The sequence below is a fragment of the Dermochelys coriacea genome, chromosome 2, assembly GCF_009764565.3.
Source record: "Dermochelys coriacea isolate rDerCor1 chromosome 2, rDerCor1.pri.v4, whole genome shotgun sequence".
Taxonomy (NCBI): Eukaryota; Metazoa; Chordata; order Testudines; family Dermochelyidae; genus Dermochelys; species Dermochelys coriacea.
Window position 1 is genome coordinate 194,641,605 of NC_050069.1, and position 23,978 is coordinate 194,665,582.

At 44.8% G+C, this 23,978-nt stretch overlaps 1 long non-coding RNA gene across 1 annotated transcript in view; it reads left to right on the top strand.

Moving 5' to 3' along the window:
• The window catches only part of LOC122458937, a 54,657-nt gene extending 30,886 nt beyond the window's left edge, over positions 1-23,771 (top strand). The window contains exon 2 of the long non-coding RNA XR_006279300.1: positions 23,346-23,771. This is a non-coding gene — a long non-coding RNA (uncharacterized LOC122458937). The remainder of the gene's footprint in view (positions 1-23,345) is intronic.
• Positions 23,772-23,978: the final 207 nt, after the last annotated feature.

Sequence of the window (23,978 nt, forward strand, 5' to 3'; positions counted from 1 at the left end):
TGAGTGCTTAGCATAGGAGACTGTGCATTCAAGTAGAAGACAGCCCTTCCTCATCTCATTCTTCTAATATATCTGCTGCATGATGAGCAGGGTGGCAGCTAAAGCTTTCGAGGCCTGACTCAACTCAACAAAACATGACATTTTGGATTAAATCCTTCTCACCTTACCCACATGTATAATCCCCTTGAAATTGATCAGTCTACTTGCATTAGTAAAGTGATCTTACAGGATTTGGTCTGTGGTGTGCAACGTCTTGGATGTCCTAGAAAAAAATTAGCTTCCACAGCCTGGTGTGGAAACAAAATACATTTTTTGTGTGTGAATGCTAAATTGGAACTCTCTTTTAAATCAAAGAGAGAGAACCAACTAATTCTCATGGGCAAGACAAGCGTGAGAAATAATGGCCTATAATGACACCATACTCTATTAGGTGTGATTTGGTTGGAAATTCTGTGCAGAGGTAAAGCACCTCTCCGAATTTGTCTGATCATGTACCAGTGCTGCAGCTGCAAGAGACATCAGCACAGCTAATATTTGCTGACATAATTAATTAAAGATTACGTCATGTATGTATTATGTCAAAAGCTATTGAAACCTTAGGAATACATCCAACCAAAATTGGCAACCCTATTGATAACCTTTGATAACTTATTGATCTTATAGCAGTGAAATATGATGCTCACAAGCAGTTTGTCTTAAATGCGAAAAAGGTTTTTGATAGGGTAGGTCAGTGGTCTATGTCATATCCTACAAAAATTTGGACTTGGATCTGTGCTTAGTTCCTGGATCCAGCTGTTTCTGTTGTCACCCAGTCTCTCACATCACGACCAACAACAACGACCTCTGATATTTTCAGCCTTTTCAGGGATACTTGGCCAGGGTGCCCTTTGTCTCTGTTACTTTTTTGATTTGGCTCCTGAGCCCTGGCAATAGATGTTGGAGCTCGTCCAGACTTGCTAGGGCTACAGCTCTGTTCTATGGAGTATGACTTGATGTTATATGTTGATGATGCTCTTTTGCATATATCCAAGCCAATACCCACAATTCCAGCCCTCTTACGATTAATTAAAAAATGTGGATCAATATCTGGTTTCAGAATTGATAATTCTTCTTCGAGTACTTGTTCACGTCCATTCCACATTACGTGTGTGTGCGCTGCATGCACGAGCGTCGGAAACTTTTTCCCTTAGCAGCTCCCATCGGATCGATGGGGGGCCCCTGAGTGGCGCCATTGCACCATGCATATATACCCCTGCCAGCCCGACCCCCTCCAGTTCCTTCTTACCGTCTGTGGCGGCGTTGGAACAATCTCTCTCTCATATGAGAGCAGTCCCTTAGCCTTTCTCGGAGTTAGATAGCTGTTATCAGTTAGTTAGCGTACCTTTATTGTGGACACCTAAGTGATTAGATGCTTGGAGGCTTCCAGCACCCACCCCGGGCCGCGGGTCATGCCGCAGGCCTACGGGTTTAAGGTTTGTACCACGTGCCGCAAGCCTATGCCAATTAGTGACCCCCAAGACGTTGTCTGGGGGAAGAGCATCAAACTGAGCAGTGTAAGATTTGCAAGGTGTTCAAGCCAAGAACAAAGAAAGAAGGAGACTTTTGTTTGAAGCAGTCATTGATGGAGGCCTCATTGCAGCCACTGTGCCCGGAGCACCCAACATTGGCTCCGGCTTCCTCGAAAGACCCGACATAGGTTAAACACCGAAAGTTGTCGGCCCCAGAGCACCAGACTAGGCCCCGGCACTGCTCGTCCTCCACCGTGCCAGCCACAGCGCAGCCAGAAGGAAGGCACGGATGTTCCCCACATAGGAGGTTGGCGCCTTCCAAGGCCCCAAGCACCAATAAGAGTGGGAAGATCGCTGCACCGTTGGCTCCGGCACCACAAATCCCACCAAGCCCAGGCCTAAGTGAGCTCAGTGCGGATGATGGGCTCGAGAACATAATGGATCAGCTGTCCATGCCTGGCACCTTTGAGGCGGCGAAGGACATCATTGAGCTGTCTGCAGCGAGCCCCCTTCCATACAGGGAGAATCCTCCAGCACCCATGCCACAGGTGCCGTCGAGGGGTAAGCCAGCAATGGTGTGCCGTTCAAGGGCGCCATCCCGGCATCGCTCCCAGAGTTGGTCCCAGTCAAGTGCCGCATCCGCGGACTCCCAGTTACCTGCAGCTCAGAGGGAAGTCACGGTACCAGGAGTGGGTCATCATGAGGAAGTAACAGAAGGGGCACGACACTCTCTGGCACCACTCAGAGACCAGCACCAGGAGGAGTTGAGACGGCCCTCGCCGGAGGACTTCCGCAGACGCCGGGATCCTGTTCGGTTAGGAGCCGCTCGTCGATCTCCCGCTGGCACAGATTGTTTGCACCGCTGTGGCCTTCGCGGTCGGTGTCATTGCAGTCCAGCGCCAACTCTGGCCCTTACAGTTACTCACACCATGCTCTGGACAGCAGGGACCCTCAGACGGGTTAGCACCCCCAATGGGGGCCGCCAGATCATTGGCCGTTCTGGACTCCTTGGGCCTATCAACAGCACCAAGGGGCCCTGTCCAGGGTGAGCTATTCGGGGCAGCAGTCCCGGTCCCCGCACCAATGCCGCCGGAAGCTACAGTATCCAGGCCTCCAGCATCCCCCAAGGATAAACTGGAGAGTCTGGTGCTGCCCCAAGGTCTCCCGCCCCGGCCCAAGCTGGAGGCTCCTTCCATGGGAGAGGAGGAGCAGGAGGACCAGCCAGAGGGGGTTGAGCATCTACTAACTTCCTCGTCATCCCCAGATGAGGTGGTGGCGGGTACAGCGGTGTCCACCCCTCCACCGATAGACCACAGAGCCCACCAGGAGCTACGCGTAGGGTCACCCAGAACTTCGGGTTGCAGGCCAAGGAGACGGTTGAGCAGGAGGACCCCATGGTGGACATTTTGAGCCCTGAAGATCCATCTAGAATAGTGCTCCCGCTTATTAAGACCATCCAATTGAATCATAAGACTATATGGCAGACCCCTGCCTCCAGCGCTCCAACGTCCATAGGTGTGGAGCGCAAATACTTTGCCCCATCAGAGGGCTATGAATTCTAGTTCTGCCACCCAAGTCAATGCTCCCTGGTGGCCTCGGTGGTGAACAAAAGGGAGTACCATGGACAACGGGCCCCGGCCCCTAAGGCCAAGGAGGCAAAACGCCTGAATCTTTTTGGCAGAAAGGTGTACTCATCAGGGGACCTTCAGTTGAGGATTGCTAACCATCAGGCCATCCTCAACAGGCATAATTTTAACTCCTGGGTGGTGGTGGGGAAGTTTAAGGACAACCTCCCGCAAAGTTCCCAACAGGAGTTTATGGCTCTGGTGGATGAGGCAAAGCAGTAGCTAAGACCTCTCTCCGGGTCTCTCTGGATTCAGCAGACGTGGCAGCCAGAACATTCACGTCGGGGATGGTCCTGTGGCGCTTGGCATGGCTTCAGGAGTCAGGTGCTGTCAAGGTCCAGAGTACACTTCAGGAGCTCTCCTTTGAAGGGTCCGGGCTTCTTTCGGTCCAGACAGACGTGAGGCTGCATAGCACTCAAGGACTACACTTAAGTCGCTGGGTATGCACACCCCGGTGACGCAGAGGAAGCCCTTTAAGCTGCAGCCTCCCCATCAGCACCAGTACCAGCTTCGCCATAGGCATGAGCCTTACCGTAGGTAAGGCAGGGATAACAGGCGATGGTGCAATAATAACAATAATGCGCCGGGTCAGAACCAAGGTCAACACAAATCCCAGCCGGGCCTTAAGCCAGGCTTTTCAAGGTGCGCTCGGGGACAGTGTACCAGACCAGTCACCGGATCCATTCCTTTGTTTCCTGAACCGCCTGTCCTGTTTCTCCTGTGCATGGTCCAGCATTACGTCGGACCCATTGGGTCTTACACACAGTACAGAACAGGTACTTGCTGCGATTCTCTTCCCTGCCTCCCTCCCACCCCCCTTCCCCGTCCCTCTTCAGGGACCCCTCTCATGAGCATCTCCTAGAGAAGGAGGTTCGCTCGTTGCTAGTGGCAGGGGCAGTAGAGGTGGTGCCACACGGCCTAAAGGGGAAAGGTTTCTACTCCCAGTACTTCCTCATCCCCAAGGCCAAAGGGGGCCTTTGTCCCATTTTAGATCTGCGAGGGCTCAACAAGTTCCTGGTCAAGGCCCGGTTCCACATGGTCTCTCTGGGCACCATCATCCCTTCCCTGGATCTGGGGGACTGGTATGCTGCCCTCGACATGAAGGACACGTACTTTCATATTGCCATCCACCCAGCACATCAGCTGTTCCTGCGCTTCACCGTGGGCCAAGAACATTACCAATTTGCAGTTCTCCCGTTCGGTCTAGCCGCAGCTCCCCGGGTGTTCACGAAATGCATGGTGGTGATGGCAGCCTTCTTATGGAGGCAGAGGATCCGGGTTTATCCGCACCTTGACAACTGGCTCCTGGCGGGTCAATCCGAAGCAGAAGTGTGGGGCAATGTAGAGGTGGCCCTGAGATTGTTCCGCGAGCTGGGGCTCCTGGTCAACATCCCCAAGTCCACTCTTGTGCCAATGCAGAGAGTGGAATTCATAGGGGCGGTCCTGGATGCGGTGCAGGCCAGGGCAAGCCTTCCAGTATCCCGATTCCGGGCTATCCAGCAAACGATTACCTCCCTGCGCCAGTTTCCAATGACAACGGCCAGGTGCTGCCTGCGGCTGCTGGGCCACATGGCAGCATGCATGCATGTGGTCAGGCATGCCAGACTGAGACTCAGGACTCCGCAGGCATGGCTCGCTCGGGTGTACCACCCAGCAGGGACCCCCTGGACTTGGTAGTGACAGCCCCAAGGGACGTGCTGGACTCCCTGCTGTAGTGGCAGTCCCAGCCTGTGGTTTACAAATGCATTCCCTTTGCCGCCCCACAACCGGACCTGATGCTGGTGACGGACACGTCAGACCGTGGATGGGGAGTGCACCTAGGGGACCTCAGGACTCAGGGGTTGTTGTCTGGAGCAAAGCAGTCACTCCATATCAATGTGAAGGAGCTCAGGGCGGTTCGTTTAGCCTGCCAGACCTTTCACGCCACTCTGAGTGGTCACAGCCTGACAGTTCTGACAGACAACATTACTGCCATGTTTTATATAAACAAGCAGCGCGGGGCCCGTTCCTCGCCACTCTGTTGCGAGCCTCTCGTCCTCTGGGACTTTTGTATAGCCCACGCCATTCACCTCGAGGTGTGTCTCCCGGGGGTGCGAAACGAGCTGGTGGACTACCTCAAAAGGTAATATCGCATGCATGGTTGGACGCTCAGATCGGATGTCGTGCTTTCGCTCTTTCGCAGGTGGGGGTTTGCCACCAGGGTCAACACCCAATGCCCACGGTTCTGATCGTTCCAGGGCCACACCCGGGCTCAGTCGCAGACACGTTTGCAATCCCGTGGGAACAGGACTTGATGTAAGCCTTTCCCCCCGCTCCTCTTGGTACACAAGGTCCTGCTCAAGATATGCAGGGACAGGGTGGCGGTGGTCCTCATTGCCCCGGCTTGGCCCAGCCAGCTCTGATACACAATGCTCCTAGAGCTGTCGGTGGAGGTCCCAGTAGTCCTGCCCCTACACCGGAACCTCATCACGCAGGAGGGCAGGCGGCTTCTGCACCCCGAGTTGCAATCACTACACCTGACGGCGTGGAAGCTCTGTGGCTAAATGCCTTGGAGAAGCCAGTGCTCCCTTCCTGTGCAGCAGATTCTGCTTGGCAGTAGGAAGCCCTCTACCAGGGCTACCTATATGGCCAAGTGGAAAAAGTTCTAGTGTTGGTGTGAGCCCCAAAAGGTGCAGCCGTGCCAGGCCCCGGTGCAAGCCATCCTAGAGTACCTCCTGCACCTCAAGCAGCAGGGGCTGACCCCGTCCTCACTGAGAGTGCACCTGGTGGCCATTTCCACCTTCCATCCGGGGTTTTTGGGGGGCTCAGTGTTTTCCCACCCAGTGGTGGGACGGTTCCTTAAAGGATTGGAGAGGATGTTTCTGTACTCACGCCTCCCAGTCCCTCCATGGAACCTTAACTTGGTCCTCTCTAAGCTCATGGGATCCCTGTTCGAGCCCCTCGCTATCTGCTCCCTCCTCCACCTTTCCTGGAAGGTGGCATTTCTGATGGCCATTACCTTGGCCAGAAGGGTGTCCAAGCTGAGGACTCTCACCTCTGAGCCACTGTATTCAGTGTTTCACAAGGATAAGGTGCAGCTCCGACCGCACTCCAATTTCCTCCCTAAGGTGGTCTCGCAATTCCATTTGGGCCAGGACATTTGTCTGCCGGGTTTTTTTCCAAAACCGCATACGGACCCGAGTCACCGCAGCCTACACACCCTGGATATCCATCGAGCGCTGGCATTCTATTTGGAGCGCACCAAGCCCTTTCATAAATCCGCGCAGCTGTTCGTGGCCGTAGCCGAGAGAATGAAAGGCCTCCCGGTCTCGGCGCAGCGGATCTCGTCTTGGATTACAAACTGCATCCAAGCGTGCTATGAGCTTGCAGGTGTTCTGGCCGCGGCAGTCACGGCCCACTCGACCAGGGCACAAGCGACTTCCATGGCTTTCCTGGCGCAGGTCCCAAACCAGGAGATCTGCAGAGCAGCCACCTGGTCCTCGGTGCACACCTTCACGACTCACTATGCAGTCAACCAACAGGCCAGAGAGGACATGGCAGTGGGCAGAGCGGTCCTCTGATCAGTTGTTCCGTGACTGCTACTGTCCTCCAGAGATAAGCTTGTGATTCACCTAATGTGGAATGGACATGAACAAGCACTCGAAGAAAAAAAGATGGCTACTTACCTTCTTATAACTGTTGTTATTTGAGATGTGTTGTTCATGTTCATCCACCAACCACCCTCCTACCCCTCTGTCGGAGTCGCCGGCAAGAAGGAATCGGAGGGGGTTGGGCTGGCAGGGGTGTATATGCACAGCGCAGTAGCCCCACTCAGGGGGCCCCATGCCAGCCCGACAGGAGCTGCTAAGGGAAAAAGTTTCCAACGTGGCGCACGCACACCTAATGTGGAATGGATGTGATCAACACATCTTGAAGAACAACAGTTACAAGAAGGTAAGTAACAGTCTTTTCTACTGGAGATCCTCAAAACCATGCATTATTTGGAAACAAACAAGCTGAAAGTAATTTACCTTTTTTGTACTTTTCATTCTATTTCTTTATGAAAATCAATAATATATTGAGATATATACTGGTGGCAAAAAAAAAAATAATGCAGTTAAATCTGTAGCAAATAATTACCACCTGTTTCACATCCACCCAAAAGACAATATAGTCCCCATTCTTGTATTTTTCCAGTCATATTATTTGCAGTGAGACTTCTGCTCAGTTATTTAATTTACAATAACTTTTCATAGCTGTTCTATGCAAAAGGTAACTTAATAACTGCTTTAGGATATGACAAAACCTATCAAAATAACTGCAACACTGAAGCAGTGGAGATTCTGAGAAACGGTATATGTTCAGTGGTCTCTTCGTAATAAACCCTAAAACAGTTTTCAGAATGACCATAACTTTATAATGAAAACACTGAATTTTTAGTGATTAGAATTTTCTCAAATAATAAATTTTAATGTCACACACACACACACACACACACACACACACACACACACACACAGGCTTGTATCTTTCTGCCACTATTACCACCTTTACAACTCATTGTGGGTCAATTAAGAAGTGAGTTCGGTGAGGATTATGGCAATAATAAATGTCTATTGCTTGAGTTTCCATTTGAGGCAGCAGTGCTGAGGAAAGAAAACTGGTGAGAACAGATTGTAGTAGATATCCTTCACAACTCTCTTAAAGCAAGATGTGTTTTTAATATTACATTACTTGAATATTAAACTCTGAATTATGGGGCCTAATTCACTACTGCAGTTTTACCGCAGTTTTAACCTCCCCTGGAAGATTTTGGAGATACACCAGCATAAAATGTGAGTAATACAGTGGTGAATCAGGCCCTTGGTGTCTAGCTATGATTTTAATAGTATCTCTAGCTTTCTACTGTGCTGGTATTCAAGGACAGTAAGTAAACAGAGGGATACTCTAACCTCCCTGGAAGCATTAGGGCAGAACTCCATAGCACTCTGGAGTGCTAGGAAATATCTGAACTAGTTCATTAGCAGGCCATATCATGCTTCTAAAGAGGCATGGTTTGCAGGTTTAGGGGCCTGTCTACCACAGCTAGTCAACATGGTTGCTACCTGTATAGTCACAATATGTAGTATAGCCACAATACTCTGCTTAGAGCATACTTTGTTCCTCTTGCTCAAAGGAACAGCAAAATGTAATCCATAGCCTGTATCACTGATCTACCTTACAAAACCTGGCCTGGCCAGCTCCCCTTGCTTTGCTTGGCTTTGCTTTCCAGGGTAGGAATTAGCCTTTCCCATGGCCACTCTCTTCATTGTTTCTTCTTGTGTGTATTAAAATAATTATTGCTCTTTCTTAAAGGGGAGTGTGTTCACTTTCCACTTCGTTCCCATTCAGTTGGATCTCTGTGTGGATCACTGTTCATCCCTAACGGGGGAATTAATGAACATGAAGAGGCTTTTAATATGTCTGTTATGCTTACATGTGTTTTTGAGAGTGAAACAAAGGTACTAGGGTGAGATCTCAAAATATTTCTGAGCATTTTTTTTTAAAGTTAAACTTGGAGGATTCCAAGGAAATTAATGTGAGTAGTGAACACAGCACACGGTATTGCATGTCTTTCTGGTGCCACTCAAAACTAGCTGTCAAAATTCCCCATCAAGCAACACTAGTTGCCGTAGCTTAGTAATTATGAGCATCTATTGGCTAAGCATCCATTCTTTCTCAAAAAATGTCTTGTGACAATCTCTCTTCAAAGAAATACATATCTCATCTGGGTGTCTGCTAGATGGCCACAACACACCTCCCCAAGGGAGATTCCTCTGATAACACTATATTAAAGACAGGGATGGTTTTTTTAACCACTGTCACACAAGCAAAGATGCCTATTATCATTTTTATAGCCAACGTTAACAAAAGCTGCTTGCACAAAAGAAAATTAAATGTTAACATTGCAGGAAGCTGTGATGCCGGGGACTCATTGTCATTTTCTACTGAAATATTGCTGCTCACGATCTTCACTTCATTCCTGAACACTCCGTTTTTAGTATGTTTTGTCAGATGAGTCATTAGATGCTGATTAAAATTAAATGCTAAGCAATTTTCCATCTTTAGAAGACTTTAGCTCGCTTGTTTGCAACCAACAGATTTGTGCTATAATAAATATGCATTGGGGGGTACACCACGTGTAGTAGTATATGGCTTTTTTAAAAAGATGCTTCATTGTATTCTGTAATGCTTAATTTCTGTTGATTATATTTCTGCCCACTAATGGTCAACAAGTTTGAAAAAGAACCAAGAGAGAAACTGGAGACAGAGAATAATATAACCCTCGATTGGTAATTATGCTGAAAGCATAAAACATGACTCCTTCCAAGTCTTGTCTTCCAGACACTACATTACTTTGCATGTTGGATGACTACAGTTAGCCAGACACATCCTTTTTCCGTACAAGAGGCCAGCTGGATTTAAAGCTCAGCTTAATGGTTGTGGTACAACTGGCCCTGTGTCAAGCTTCTAGTTTCAACAGTAAAGAACTCTGAAGTATAATGAGTTGGATTCAGTTTTCTCACTGGCCTGGTAACAAACTTGCTTGCCCTGCAAAGGGGAAGAAAAAGATCTTGTGTGAAATGTTGTTGTTGTTTGTTTTGAGGGCTTTGCAATGTAAATGGAAATATCTTGCATGCTTATTATTCCTAGAACATTTTTTTTAAAAAGATTGCAGTCTATGAGGGATATAATTTAAAAATTTTATGCTGGTCGTGATTAATATCTGGATTCAACAGAACTGAATAATTTTGCTAATTGTTGATGTTGTCTTGTCTGCTTGGAGAAACCAGTGTCTCCTTGCTCTGTAGAGGCTGTGAAGAGAAGTTTTTTATTTTTACTATTGGGAGTGACTTAACAGATCACAGGCTCTTCTTATTGATTAGAAAAGGTCAAGCTCTATTCACTAATCGAATAATGGGTGGCAAAGATTTTTTTTTCCTTCTCTCTTCCCCTCCATCCCCGATTTTTCTAACTTAAAAACATTTTGAATCATAGATGTGGCCACTGGAGAGAATTGTTGGGAACATGCCTCCCCACATCTCGTTCCATATAAGGCTCTCACCTACTGCAACCACTACTTTCCTAATACTTCAAATATTGAGAAGTGCTGTATATAGTATAGAGGTGCCCCTAAGTATTTCAGTTTTTGTATATGTTCTTGTTTGCTTTAGTAACTGACTGATATCTCTGGCTGGATCAGAAGTAGGGAATGTGGGCACTTGCCATTCTTTGCTACATAACACTCAGATGTACTGGAAAAGTTGACCTGCAACATCCCTGCTTTTGCAGCCTTAACAACTCTAATGCCTGCAGCTGCCAAGTGCTGAGTGTTTTCAATTTCCATTAAAGCCTTTCAGAAGCAACTAGGGCACCTAGCAAGATCAGGCTTCTTAATTGGGCAGAGACTGTCAATACAAAATTATAGAATCATAGAACCATAGGATTAGATGGGACAACAAGGGTCATCTAGTCTACCCCCCCTGCAAGATGCAGAATTTTTTGACCAATGGCTATCCAGCCTCCTTTTGAAAGCCTCTAGTGAAGGAGCTTCCACAGCCTAGGCAGTCTGTCCCATTGTCCTAATGTTCTTCCAGTTGGGAAGTTTTTCCTGCGACTTAATCTACATCTGCTATGATGTAGTTTGAACCTATTGCCTCTTGTCTTGTACTCTGTGGCTAGAGAACAACTTTTCTCCATCTTCTTATGGCAACCGGTCAAATATTTGAAGACTGCTATCATGTCCTACCTCAGTCTCCTCTGTTCCAAACTAAACCTACTCAGTTCCTTCAGCCTTTGCTCATATGGCTTGCATTCCATCTCTTTGATCATCTTTGTTGCTTGCCTGTGGATCCTTTCCAGTTTCTCTACATCCTTTCTGCACATTGGTGACCAAAATTGTACACAGTACTCCAACTGTGGCCTAACCAGCCCTGAGTAGAGCGGTACTATCATTTCCCATGATTTGCAGGTTATGCCTCTGTTAATGCAACCTAATATTGCATTTGCTCTTTTTGCAACAGCAACACATTGCTGACTCATGTTGAGCTTGTGATCCACAACTCCCAGATCCTTCTCAGCAGTGCTGCTGCCAAGCCAGTCTCCCATTTTGTATTTGTGCATTTGTTTTTCTTCCCTAAGTGTAACACCTTACGTTTGTCTTTGAATTTCATTTTGTCTATAGCCCAGTTCTCCAGTTTATCAAGATCTCTTTGAATTTTAGCTCCAATGTATAGGCAACTTTAGTAGCTTTGTATCCTTTGCAGATTTGATCAGTATGTTCTCTATTCCTACATCCAGGTCATTAATAAAGATGTTAAACGAGAGGTGGGCAAACTGCAGCCTGCAGGCCACATCTGGCCTGTGGGACTAGGGTGACCAGACGTCCTGATAAAACCGGGACTGTCCCAATATTGAGCAGTTTGTCCCATGTCCCGACCGAAGTATGGTCGGGACACCATTTGTCCCAATATTTTGTTATGGGCGTGTCTTCTCTCCCCCCCCCTTAGGTGGCAGTGACAGGCAGGGGGAGCACTTCTTCAATTGTTACACTCACCCGGCATGTCCAGGTCTTTGGCTACACTTCAGTGGCATGTACTTCAGTCACTGATGGGCTTCGGCGGCATTTAGGTGGCAGGTACTTCTTTGTTCGCTGGCAAGATTTATTTCCCGCCACCAAACGTGCCGGGTGAGTGTAACAATTGAAAAGGCGCTCCCCCTGCGACGGTCCCGATATTTTATATTTAGCATCTGGTTACCCTATGCGGGACCCTTCTGCCTGGCCCTTGAGCTCCTGCCCCGGGACGCTCGCCCCCGGCCTCTCCCCTGCTTTCCCCCCTCCCTTACAGCCTCTGGGCAGCAGGGCTATGAGCTCCTGGGGCAGCACAGCTGCAGAGCCCGGCCTGACCCGGTGCTCTGTGCTGCATGGTGGTGGCAACGGCGTGGCCCGGCTCCAGTCGGGTGATGCGGCTGTAGCACCTCCAGCTACCAGTGCTCCAGGCAGCGCGGTAAGGGGGCACGGAGCGGGGGGGTTGAATACAGGGCAGGGGAGTTTGGGATAGTGGTCAGAGGGCAGGGGTCCCGAAGGGGAGCAGTCAGGAAGAAGAGGGAGGGTTGGATGGGGTGGCAGGGGGCAGTCAGGGGCAGGGGTTCCAGGGTCAGTCTGGGGACAGGGAAAAGGGGTGGCTGGAAGGGGGAGGGTTCCCAGGGGAGGAGGGGTTGGATGGGGTGGCGGGGGGCAGTTAGGGGTGGGAGTCCGGGGGTGCTCAAGGGACAGGGAGCGGGCATGTGTGGATGGGGCAGGGGTCCCGGGGGGGGGGGGGGGGTTGGATGGGGCAGAGGTCCCGGGGGGGAAGGGGCGGGACCCGCTCCCCTAACCGGCCCTCCATACAATTTCTAAACCGGATGTGGCCCTCAGGCCAAAAAAGTTTTCCTACCCCCGTGTTAAACCACACCAGACCCAGACCCCACTTGAGACCTCCCTCCCATCTGACATCATTCCATTAATAGCTACTCTTTGTTTGCGATTGTTAAACCAATTCTGTATCCACTTAATGGTAGTTCCACCAAGCCCTCATTCTCCAGCTTACTTATCAGAATGTCATGTGGGACTGTGTCAAAAGCCTTGCTGAAATCCAGGTTTATTATGTCCACTGCATTCCCCCATCCACCAAACCAGTTACCTATCAAAGAAAGCAAGCAATCTGGTTTGGCATGTTTTGTTTTTAGTAAATCCATGCTGGCCGCTAGTGATCACCCCTTCATCTTCCAGATATTCACAAATTGAATGTTAATAGCTTCCCAGGTATCAAAGTCATGCTGACTGGTCTATAGTTCCCAGGCACCTCCTTTCCCCCCTTTTTAAAGATGGGCACTACGTTAGCCCTTCTCCAGTCTTCCAGGATCTCTCTGTTTTGTGGTGATGTGGATAAAAGTTTGGTAGAGACCTGTCTGAGAGGTCTTATACATTAGTCTTCTACATCCAGAGTTCAAATCCTTTGGATTACTAAGCAATTTTAATAATGTGTTAACCCACTGTGCTACTTCGTTGTTCTTCTTTGCCTTGTCCCATCAGTCAGGGTCAGTGGCTCTTGTTCTTCATCTCCAACCATTCCTGTTGAGTGCATCATGTAAGCTGAGACTGACCTTCCTCATGTCCTCCTTCAGTACCTCGAACCATCTTTTTCTATATCTTCCTCATGGTCATTTGTCCTATGACTATTAGATCTTGTAGTCTTCGACCAACATATCCCATCTCGTTGTCTCACATGACAGAACCATCTCAGTAGATACTCGCTCAGCTTTTCTGTGATGGAGGCTACCTGCATCATGTCTCTTACCATTTCATTGCATACCTTCTCAGCTCTCATTTTACCCTGTCCACCTGAGCACTCTCACTCAGCAGCCAGCATTCTGACCCATACATCATGGCTGGCCTAAACATGTTCTTATGTACATATGGCTCTTTAGTTTACTTGGCAAGAAAACACCTGTCTACCCCTCCATTTTCACCATTCAACACTGAACCAAGTTATTTTAATTGTGGCACAGATTTTAACTCTTATCTACTTTTACTGGCTTCTTCTCGTCCCTCTCAAAAAAGCATCACATGTATTTAGTCTTTTGTTGGATGGTTTTTAAACCATTTTCTTCTAATGCAGCCCTCCATCATTCCAGCTCTCTTTCCACTTTGTATTTATCTTTGTGACACCACATAATGTACTCAACATAATGTCTGTTGTAAGTTATGAATTTTTTTCATTTTGGGTATTAGTTTGATTTTTGGCTCTTATTCCTTAGATATGCCTGTTCCTCTTTTTTGCCTTCCTCTGAAAACTCAGGGCATATAATGCTTTGTTCTGTACTTTGACAATTAATTGCACTTAGTTATCTCCGCAGAATTGGAAGAAAATACAGCATAGCTAGCTTGTTGTACTCCCACTTTCTTGCTAACTTTTGCTCTCTCCTTCAGTACTCACACTGCAAGGCCGACAACATTAAAGGAAATCTTTAATTTAGGACTAATAAAATGATGCTAGCTTTAGACTGTGAAACACCATGTATTATATATAATAGAAAAACCGGTGTGTGGCGTGGTTGTTAAAGCTATGATGAGTGAGAGTGAAATTCATGTGTGACAGTCAGCTGAAGGAGAGAGGAGCTGGTGCTAATATGGATTTCAGTTTATTATGGCAATGGGCAGAACAGATCACATCTTAATGGTCAGTGCATGGAACAGTTATTAATTGCAGACTGAGAAATGACTGGTTTGTATTTACCCTCCAGACTTCAGAAAAGTGCAGATTAGAGAAAGGGATCTCAAAAGCCTGATGAAGGAGTATAGCCTAGGGATAAGTATATTGGTATGAATAAGACCATAGAGCAGAACGAGGTATTCCATGCCCCTGGAGCGATGCCGAGGTACGTTTGTTGAGAGCTGCACTGGGGAGTAGAAGGTGCCGGAGCAAGTTGTAGCTGTGAAAATCTCTTTGCATGTGGCTGGGAAGTGTGTTAATGGTTGGCAGTTCTTTATTTGTTTAAACCGATTCCTCTTCTCACTACACCATCAACGTTGACTATTTATAGATTATATAAAACTAGGTACACTGGCTCCATCCCTTCCCCCCACCTTTCTGCGACCATCTGCCATCCCCTCCAAACAGGCAGAGTGGAATGTCAGACACAGCTGACATGCCTCTTGAAGAATACTGAGACAACTTCACCCAGGCTGCACAAAGACTTAGATGATTTTCTTTACATGATATATGGGCAAGATTTAAAGGTGTTTGTTAGCTCCAAGTGACCATCTCTTTGAGATACTGAGGTTGGGGGGAGGGGAGAGAAGAGCCATAGAGCAGGCTCCTTAATGATACTCTAGAACTGTCTGTCACTTCAGTTTATGTGCCCGCATCGACAGTCTAAGGATAGCGCCACTGTTGTCTGATTGTACATAGCCGCAAGGAGCCTGCTGCGTAGGGAGTTGATTAATAGATGCAGAAAGATTCAGACCAGTGACTTTTTTTTTCCCCCTGCATGATTTTTTTAGTAGTAATTTCTCTAAACAATAAACAGGCAATCTTGCAAGGGGCCATAGATTTCTGTGGTGAAAGCCAACTTGTGTATATGTGAATATTCTCTGACAAAGGCTGCACAATGGAGATGGTAGGATTCAATTATTCCTCCACAAATATAGAGAGAGGAAAAGCAGTTTTCTTTAACACAGAGAGAAAGCTAAGTAACACAAATATTCAAAGCTTCTATCTCTGGAAACTTATTCTTCCAAAGCTAAAAAATATTAGGTTTTTTTAAACTTCCAGAAAATGGAATAGCAATCATAAAAATACGTCTTCCTAGAATTTTAGAGCATTTTGAAAGATTTAATAGTTGCCTCCTGTAATTGTCAAACAATCTGATATTCTGAACAAAAAAAAATTCTCTGCTATTCAGGTACTAAAATGTATAACACGCCTCACACATTGGACCACAGATGTCTGTACAAATGTGAATAGTGTGTACCATATATAGACTTTTTTAAAGTCATTGTTCGAATATTACCACCCTCAGTTATTACAAATTGCAAAGTCTGTTTCCCAAAATGAAAGCTGCTCTCATGCAAGGAAGATTCAGTGCTTTAGAATATTCCATGTTGTCTACATTAGACATTAAGCTCCAAGTCTGTAAAACAGACTGTAGAGAGAGAGCATGAGCTCTGCAATGAATCCTAAATGTTGTTTTGCTGCTGGATCTGACATGTCAGTTTTTTATTCAGTAAGAGATTCTTTGTAGCACTCGTAAATCAAAATATGCCCTGTCGCTGTAGACTAAATTTGATGTGTATCACAGGCATGCGTTTGGGCTAAAATATGTATTGGGAGTAATTGCAACAACTTGCTGCCACAATACTAATGTCAGCACTCACCACATCTTGTGCAGAAAAACTGCTAGAGCTTAAAAAAAAAAAAAAAAAGTAGTGTTCAGACTTGCATCCTAGTAATTGTTGAACACTGCATGCTTTTTCTGAGAATGAATATTAATTTGGTGTTCTGCATTTGATTCTGTTTGCCTGCTGGCTTTGATTTATCATAACTTGACCCCATCAGAAGTGCAGTAACTTTACACACATACGTATACTAGGGCTGCCAATTTCAGTTGGATGTATTCCTGGAGGTTTCCTCACATAACATAGTCTTTCATTGAAGGTTAATCTTTAATTCCTGGAGGGTTGGCAACCCTAGCATATACACACACCCCATGAGGAGAAGAAGTTATCCTTTTATTCAATGGAAGATGTAGCAGTTCTGATATTTGCTGCTTGTTTTAAATCAATACTTTGCCTAGCCCAAAATTTTTAAATGTTTCCATAATAGGCAGAGAATTTTTACAATGTAAGTTTCTTGATACGAAATATTATTAGTATGATCTGGGGGCGGGTGGGAGGAGAAATCTTAAATTGGCAAGTTGATCATTGTATATGTCCAGTGGAGTCAGGTAGAATTAAGCGAAATTTCAGTGTCTGAACTCACGAACACTTACAAAAAGAGTCAAGAATTTGCAACAGCTAAAGAAATTTTGCAAGACTAGAAAGCATGTTCTGATGTTTTTGGGTTGTTTTCTTAAATAGATTAGAACAAAATAAAAAACCTTTGAATCTTTCCGTGATGAGAAAAAGAACTTTTCTATCATTGCATTTAAAAATAATCCTGAATTCCCCAGTGTTCATTATCAACATTCGTTGCAAAATGAATTTTCCGACAGTGAATCAGCTCACTAAAAAAAGCATCTTGTTTTGTATATATAGCATGTCTCAGTCTTCATTAAAGGATCAGCTGATTATTATTCTGCTACTGGCTTTTATTTTCTTCTCCTACGCCCTTTGACTGCATGCAAATACAGAAATCAATCAAGAGGAGATGTTCTGCCTTTATGAGATTAATTACAAACATAAGGATGCTGTGTCTAGCCTGTATGTGTGATTGATCTTGTAGGAGGAAATGCAATAGGAAACTAATGCTTCCTTTTATCCAGTAAGCAAAGTTCAAAGATGTTTACATTCTGCTAGGTAAGCACAGCTGTCTAAAGATGTGAAAACGGATGGACTGTTCTGTCAGCACAAAATCATGTGAAGCCCTCTCAGTGGACTGCTCTCACAGCCATGAGTCTGTAAGGTCAGAATTGCTAATTTAGCAAATAGCTTAATTGTTCCACATTTTAATTAGTATTAAGATGTACACAGAGATGATCCAGTACCAGAGGCTGGCAAGTGGAATGTATTTGATAATGATGTCCTGCTCTCAGCCTGAGAGGGGAGAGATTTTGGTTATGCTGTTTTCAAGGGAGCCGTTAAAATACAACATTTCAGAAACTCAAGTTCTCTTAAAATGGCTTGTGACACCAAAAAGCAATTCATTATCTGTCATCTAAAATTAGTAGCACGCAGCGTGGAGTCGCAGAAGTAGCTGCAGTGTAAAGATGTTAATTTTTTTATGTATAAAATAAGTTCTAAATGTTAGTCTTGTGTCAGGCAAGACTTGAACAGGCTTGTTTCATTCTTGAGTGTATGCTGGTATTGCACTTTAAAATACTGGGAGGGAGGAGGCTAAGTCACTAGTTGGATCTTTCGCCTTTGGCACAGCTACTCCAGCTAAATTATAGAAATGATGTTGCCAATGTTAAAATATATTTCCAAATCTTACAATAAATTTTGAATTAATGGTTATAGTAACTTGGCTTATTATCACACCCCTACTCAGAAGTTTCCTACACTTGGGATCAATTTATTAGAAGCAAAAAGAAATAAGGGAATGAGATTCGGGGAATATGTAATGTCATGGAATGGTTTGTTAATTCTTACCTGAGAGATAAGGTGGGTGAAATAATATCTTTTATTGGACCAACTTCTGTTGGTGAGAGAACTGAAGAAGAGCTCTGTGTAAGCTCAAAAGTTTCTCTCTCTCTCTCTCTCTCACCAAACAGAAGTTGGTCCAATAAACAATTACTACCTCACCCACCTTGTCTCTTTAATACCCTGGGTACAATACTGCATGCAATTCTTATCTGAGATGGTTAAACCATTCAGCTCTTAGTGTATGTTTACATGGAATCCTGGAACTGGGGATTGGAAAAATACTCGTGTAAGTTTTTATAAGTATGTGCCTAGATATACACACACATCGGACTTGAAATGAGAGAGACTGTTCCCTTTGTTAAAATTAAGGAATTAATGTAAAAAATATGGGGTGATGAAAGAAGAGAAGTTCCTTTTTTTACTGCTTACTTTTAACGTATGATGGAGTCAAGATCAGATTTTTGATATCTTTTTTTAAAAAAAAATCTGTGTGGTATGTTCTACGGATGCAGAAATTAACAGGAGATACTGAACACTTGCTCTCAGAAGACCATGGAGGATCTGGGGTTGTGGGTTTTTTGAATTTTTTTTTTTAAACAGGCAAATCCTGCCTGAGAAACATGGATTCATTTGCTGGTTAGCAATCAGTTTACCAGGCTTGACCAAGGTTATTGCAAGAATTAATATGCCTCTTCTAATAATTTAATGTTAATGAGTCCACTAAACAGTAAACAAGTCAACAAAGAACTGCTAATGAGACAGCCTTTACTCATTTGTTTAATCTGTTAGTTAGGTAATGGGCAATAAATACATTGCTATTCTGCCACCTGCAAGTCCTTAATGGATGGAGAGTGTTTTAAAAGAGATTTGAGCTGATTTTTTTACACTTGCGTTAAGTATATTCAGTTGACTGGGTAGGTGGGACATCTGAAAGAGTTTAGAGGTCTGTATAATTAAGTGCCTTGACATTCTGTGGCTGAAGGACATTGGCACGTGTCCAGATCCTACGTGCTGCTCTCGAACCATTTAATTGAAACCATGTTAAAAAAAAAACTGGGCAAAAACCTTGTGTGAGGTTTTTCATTATTGGATTGACCAGACAGGGCAACAAAGCTGATAAAACAGGATTAGCAAAATTGTATTGTTGGATATTATAGGCTGTGTGACATGTACTACAAGAAAGGAATTTTGCAGGATTAACCTGCAGAGAATAAAGATGTAACAGACAAGAGGACTGAATTAATAGACTGCTGTGACCAAAGCAAGAAAATCTAAATTTGCATGGGATTTAACAAGACTAATAAACTTTTGGCCAGTGTAGATCTAGTTGCTGTCCTTAGTCCTGCAGTTTTCCAGTCTACATAACCTGTTGCATTATAAGTAAGTTTAATGTAGAAAAATGTCTCATGTAGGTGGTGGTTGGTTGGATGGTTTGTTTAAAAACTTCTTAAATTATTGGCAAGGTTTTCTAATTCCCTTACAAACAGGAAAAGGGCTTATTTTTCTTCTTCTAATGGCCATTTTACACTCTCATACCAGTGTAAATCCAGAGTAACTACATTATCTTCAATGGATTTCATTGGCTACTCTGAGATCATATTCCACCCGCTGTTGGAAGACTCAGTTCTGTAGACGAGGCTATTAAATATGTGCCATTTGAAATGAATTAGAGACCCAAGATGGGTGAGGTAATATTCTTTATTGGATCAACTTCTGTTGGTGAGAGAGACAAGCTTTTGAACTTGCACACCAACAGAAGTCAGTCCAATAAAGAATATTATCTCACCAACCTTGTTTCTAATATTCTTGGACCAACACTGCATACACCTAGTTGAAATGTATGTAATTGTATGTTTAACTGCATATACATTCTGGCCCCAGGCACAATCATATGGGAGTTTTTAGAATTATATGGTGCCAGAGAAGATGGAAACAGTCATAGTCATAATCCACCAATAAATAGCTGAAGAATTCATATTAAGTAAAAAGGAAGAAAAGTCTTAGATTAGAATAATAGAAGATTAGGGTTGGACAAGACCTCAGGAGGTCATCTCGTTAATAAATCAACTAAATCATCCCAGCCAGGGCTTTGTCAAGCCAGGCCTTAAAAACCTTTAAGGATGGAGATTCTACCACCTCCCTAGGTAACCCTTTCCAGTGCTTCACCACCCTCCTAATGAAATAGTTTTTCCTAATATCCAACCTAGACCTCCCCCACTGCAACTTGAGACCATTGCTCCTTGTTCTGTCATCTGCTACCACTGAGAACAGCCTAGCTCCATCCTCTTTGGAATCCCCCTTCAGGTAGTTGAAGGCTGCTATCAAATCCCCCCTCACTCTTTTCTCTTTTGCAGACTAAATAAGCCCAATTCCCTCAGTCTCTCCTCATAAATCATGTGCCCCAGCCCCCTAATCATTTTCGTTGCCCTCTGCTTGACTTTCTCGTTTGTTCACATCCTTTCTGTAATGAGGAGCCCAAAACTGGAAGCAATACTCCAGATGTGGCCTCACCAGTGCCAAATAGAGGGGAATAATCACTTCCCTCAATCTGCTGGCAATGCTCCTACTAATGCAGCCCAATATGCCGATAGCCTTCTTGGCAACAAGGGCACACTGCTGACTCGTATCCAGCTTCTGGTCCACTGTAATCCCAGGTCCTTTTCTGCAGAACTGCTGCTTAGCCAGTCGGTCCCCAGCCTGTAGCAGTGCATGGGATTCTTCCATCCTAAGTGCAGGACTCTGCACTTGTCCTTGTTGAACCTCATCGAATTTCTTTTGGCCCAATTCTCCAATTTGTCTAGGTCCCTCTGGACCTCATCCCTACCCTCCAGCATATCTACCTCTCCCCCCAGCTTAGTGTCATCTGTGAATTTGCCGAGGGTGCAATCCATCCCATCACCCAGATCATTTATAAAATGTGTAATTTACTTTTCAGTTAAAGTAATTTTTCTCACCAAAAAAAGTCTCTTAAACTGACTTCCTGCAGCGAGCAAGTGATGCATACAATAAACTAATTTTTTGAAAAATAAAAAACTGACATAGTGTAGAGGCTTTTGAAGATTTAAACAATCTTGAAAAAGTACATATTTTCCCATCCACAGTACGAGTAACAGACTTTAATGCTCTAATGAAACAGAATGTATAAAAAGTGTTCGGTGTTATTTTGTGTGTGACAGAATGTTGCTTTTTTGAATGCCACAACGTGCAGTGAGAGGGAAACAGTTCACCGTTTGCCAGAACTATCAAGCCATCAGTTGATCAGTACAAACTGAAATAATGAATTCAGCTTCAAGGCTCCTTTTCTAGGGTGAAAGTTAAGTACAGATATTGGTGAAATATAAATAGACTTTTTTCAGTGTGGTCTGATGTACTGAAATGTTCTCTTGAAATAAAAGCTCTTATTGCAACATGGTGAGACTTTATATACTCACACGTGTCAAGAAATTCAGCTACAGTTCCCACAGCAACTATACAATAGAACTTGGCTCTGAGGAGTAGTCTGTTGTCACATATGGTAATAGCTTTTCTGCCTAGGGACCAAATCTGGTCGCTCCTCCCCTGCACATAGTGGGAGAAGGCTGTGGGAGGTTATGTATGGGACTCAGCACCTCAGTCAGCAGCCACTTGTGGAGTTTCCTTTGACATAAAAGATGGGGATCTACTCATCTTGTGGAAAAGGCCAGGTGGTTGTCCCCAAATCTGTCTGATCTCAGAAGATCTGCTAGAGACAAGGGGTTCCTGCCTGGAGGCTTCTTACCTTCACACTGCTGCCTAGTCCCTTAGTTTGCTGCCACCCCTGCATGACTCCTACAAGAAATGTTATCCCAGGAACTGCTGTCAGTTTAGTCACAATCACTAGCTTTCCTTGTGGGTGGGGACTAGGAATCTGGTAGAGAGCTGTTGGCTCTGCCCCTTCCCAGGACATTGTGCCTTACTCTTGACATACCCTCATGGAAACTGGGGGCACATACTCCCTCTTTTTTAAGTGAAAGGCATTTGAACAGTCCCCATTGCATGCTATCCTTAATAAGGGGATGTACAAAGACTTCAGCCACACCTTAATATAACTCCAAAGAAAGCTGGTTGGTTCAAGAGCAGGCTGTACTGTGTTTTTGGTTAATTACTGTCCCCCGCAAGTCACATTGGAAAAAGGGCAGGTTATAGACTGATTTGCACTCCAAAAATAATCCATCCTTTAACTCTTTTCAGACCAATAATAGCACGCACATGAAGTTTTGAATGTGTGGCCATGTAGATACCTGAGCAATCTGGGGCAGATTTTTATTTTATGTTTTGTACAGCACCTAGCACCATGGGGTTCTGGTCCATGACTGGGGTGCCTGCATGCTACAATAATACAAATAATTTCATACACACAACCTGGGTCATCTCAACCCTCAGTTATTGTTGTTCACTGGTGGTGCTGAACTGCTGTGCTGTCTGAGACACCTGTGTAATTTTCAGGGTGCAGTACTTTGTACAGCCATTACTGTCATCCATGTAGATGCAGACGCTAGGAATTTTTTAATAACATGAAAATTATAGAATTCATAACTCCCAATGTGACTTTAACAAGAGTGTGGCTTTAATGATAATGGGTTGGATGTTGCCCTCAACTTCTGCAGGTAAACATGGGACAGGGAGAACCATAGGGAGAAGCAGATGATTTGTCAATTGCTCTCTTCCGGTCCTGCAAGAGCCTCTTCGTAAGAATACAGCATGGAGGAGCGGAACTGTAGAGCAAGCTCTGCGCAAGTGCTTCTAACCAGCAGAGTCCTAGGAATAAATCCACAGAGAAATTAATGCTGCTTTATGTAGCACACATTCAGGACCTGCTGCCTTGGAGAGATGGGCATGGTGCAACCCTGGAGGGAGTGAGAACTAATGGTAACAATGATCTGCTGAGGAGTGATGCTGTTGGAAGAGACGCACTTCTGAAGATTTTGGCCAAGATCCTCTCAAGTATTTAGGCCACTAAGTCCTGTTCAAATCAATGGGAGTTAGGGACCTAAATACCTTTTGAATATCTATGTGGAAAAAGCGTTTTTCTTTTGTGAATCTTAGGGCTTTGCAGGGAATCTGGGTAACATCCCCTGCCTGTAGCTTTAAGTCCCCGTGGCTTGGGAGAGAATGAGGGAAGGGAAAGACCTAGTCTAATATAAAAAGTGAGAAGCTAATTTTACACAACTCCCTGTATGGTATTAAATTTGTTTAAAAATAAGTAAAATATTAACACTGCATCAGTGTCACTTATTTGTAAAAATATTTAATGTTTTATAATTAAGACTATCAGGCAATGCTACAGAACCTGTCATTGTCTGATCAAACCATATTTCTTTTGTTTTCTAGATCGTAGCTGTGAGGAACACGGACAGGCAACTTCAACAGCTGGGAAAGAGCAGTCTGTTAAAGAACATGCAGCCTGAGGGCCCACTCACATCCGTCTACATGGTATGGTGCAGCAGCTGGTGTTGTGAATCAGGCCGTCACCAATCAGAGAACGGCTACTTCACAACACCAGGGTTGTACCCTACCACAGGCAACAGCCTGGAAAGCAACATACAGAAAAGGAAGATTTCCGACACTTACATTCAATATTGTCTTCTATCCTCAGTTCCAACTTCAGGTCCCTAAAGTTATCTTGTAGAGCATTTACCCGGCAGACATTTAACATTTCTGTAAAGTATACTGCAGCTATATTAATTATTCTAATGTTACAAAGGAGGTAGCTCTTATCAAGTGGATGAAAATATTAGGGCAAAGAGCCCCACTACATTCCTGGTGTGGTGTGGTTTGTGGATTGTTTTCCTTGCTTATGTACTATTGATTATAGGCACAATTCCATCTAATTATCCAATCAGTTAGTTGTTCTCTGTAACTTACAATATTTGTCATAAAAGAAAACAAAGTTTGTGAGTGACAAGAAAATCTCAGCTGTGTGCAAGTAGAAGCACCTTCTAATAACTCAGCACAGTTTTCTAG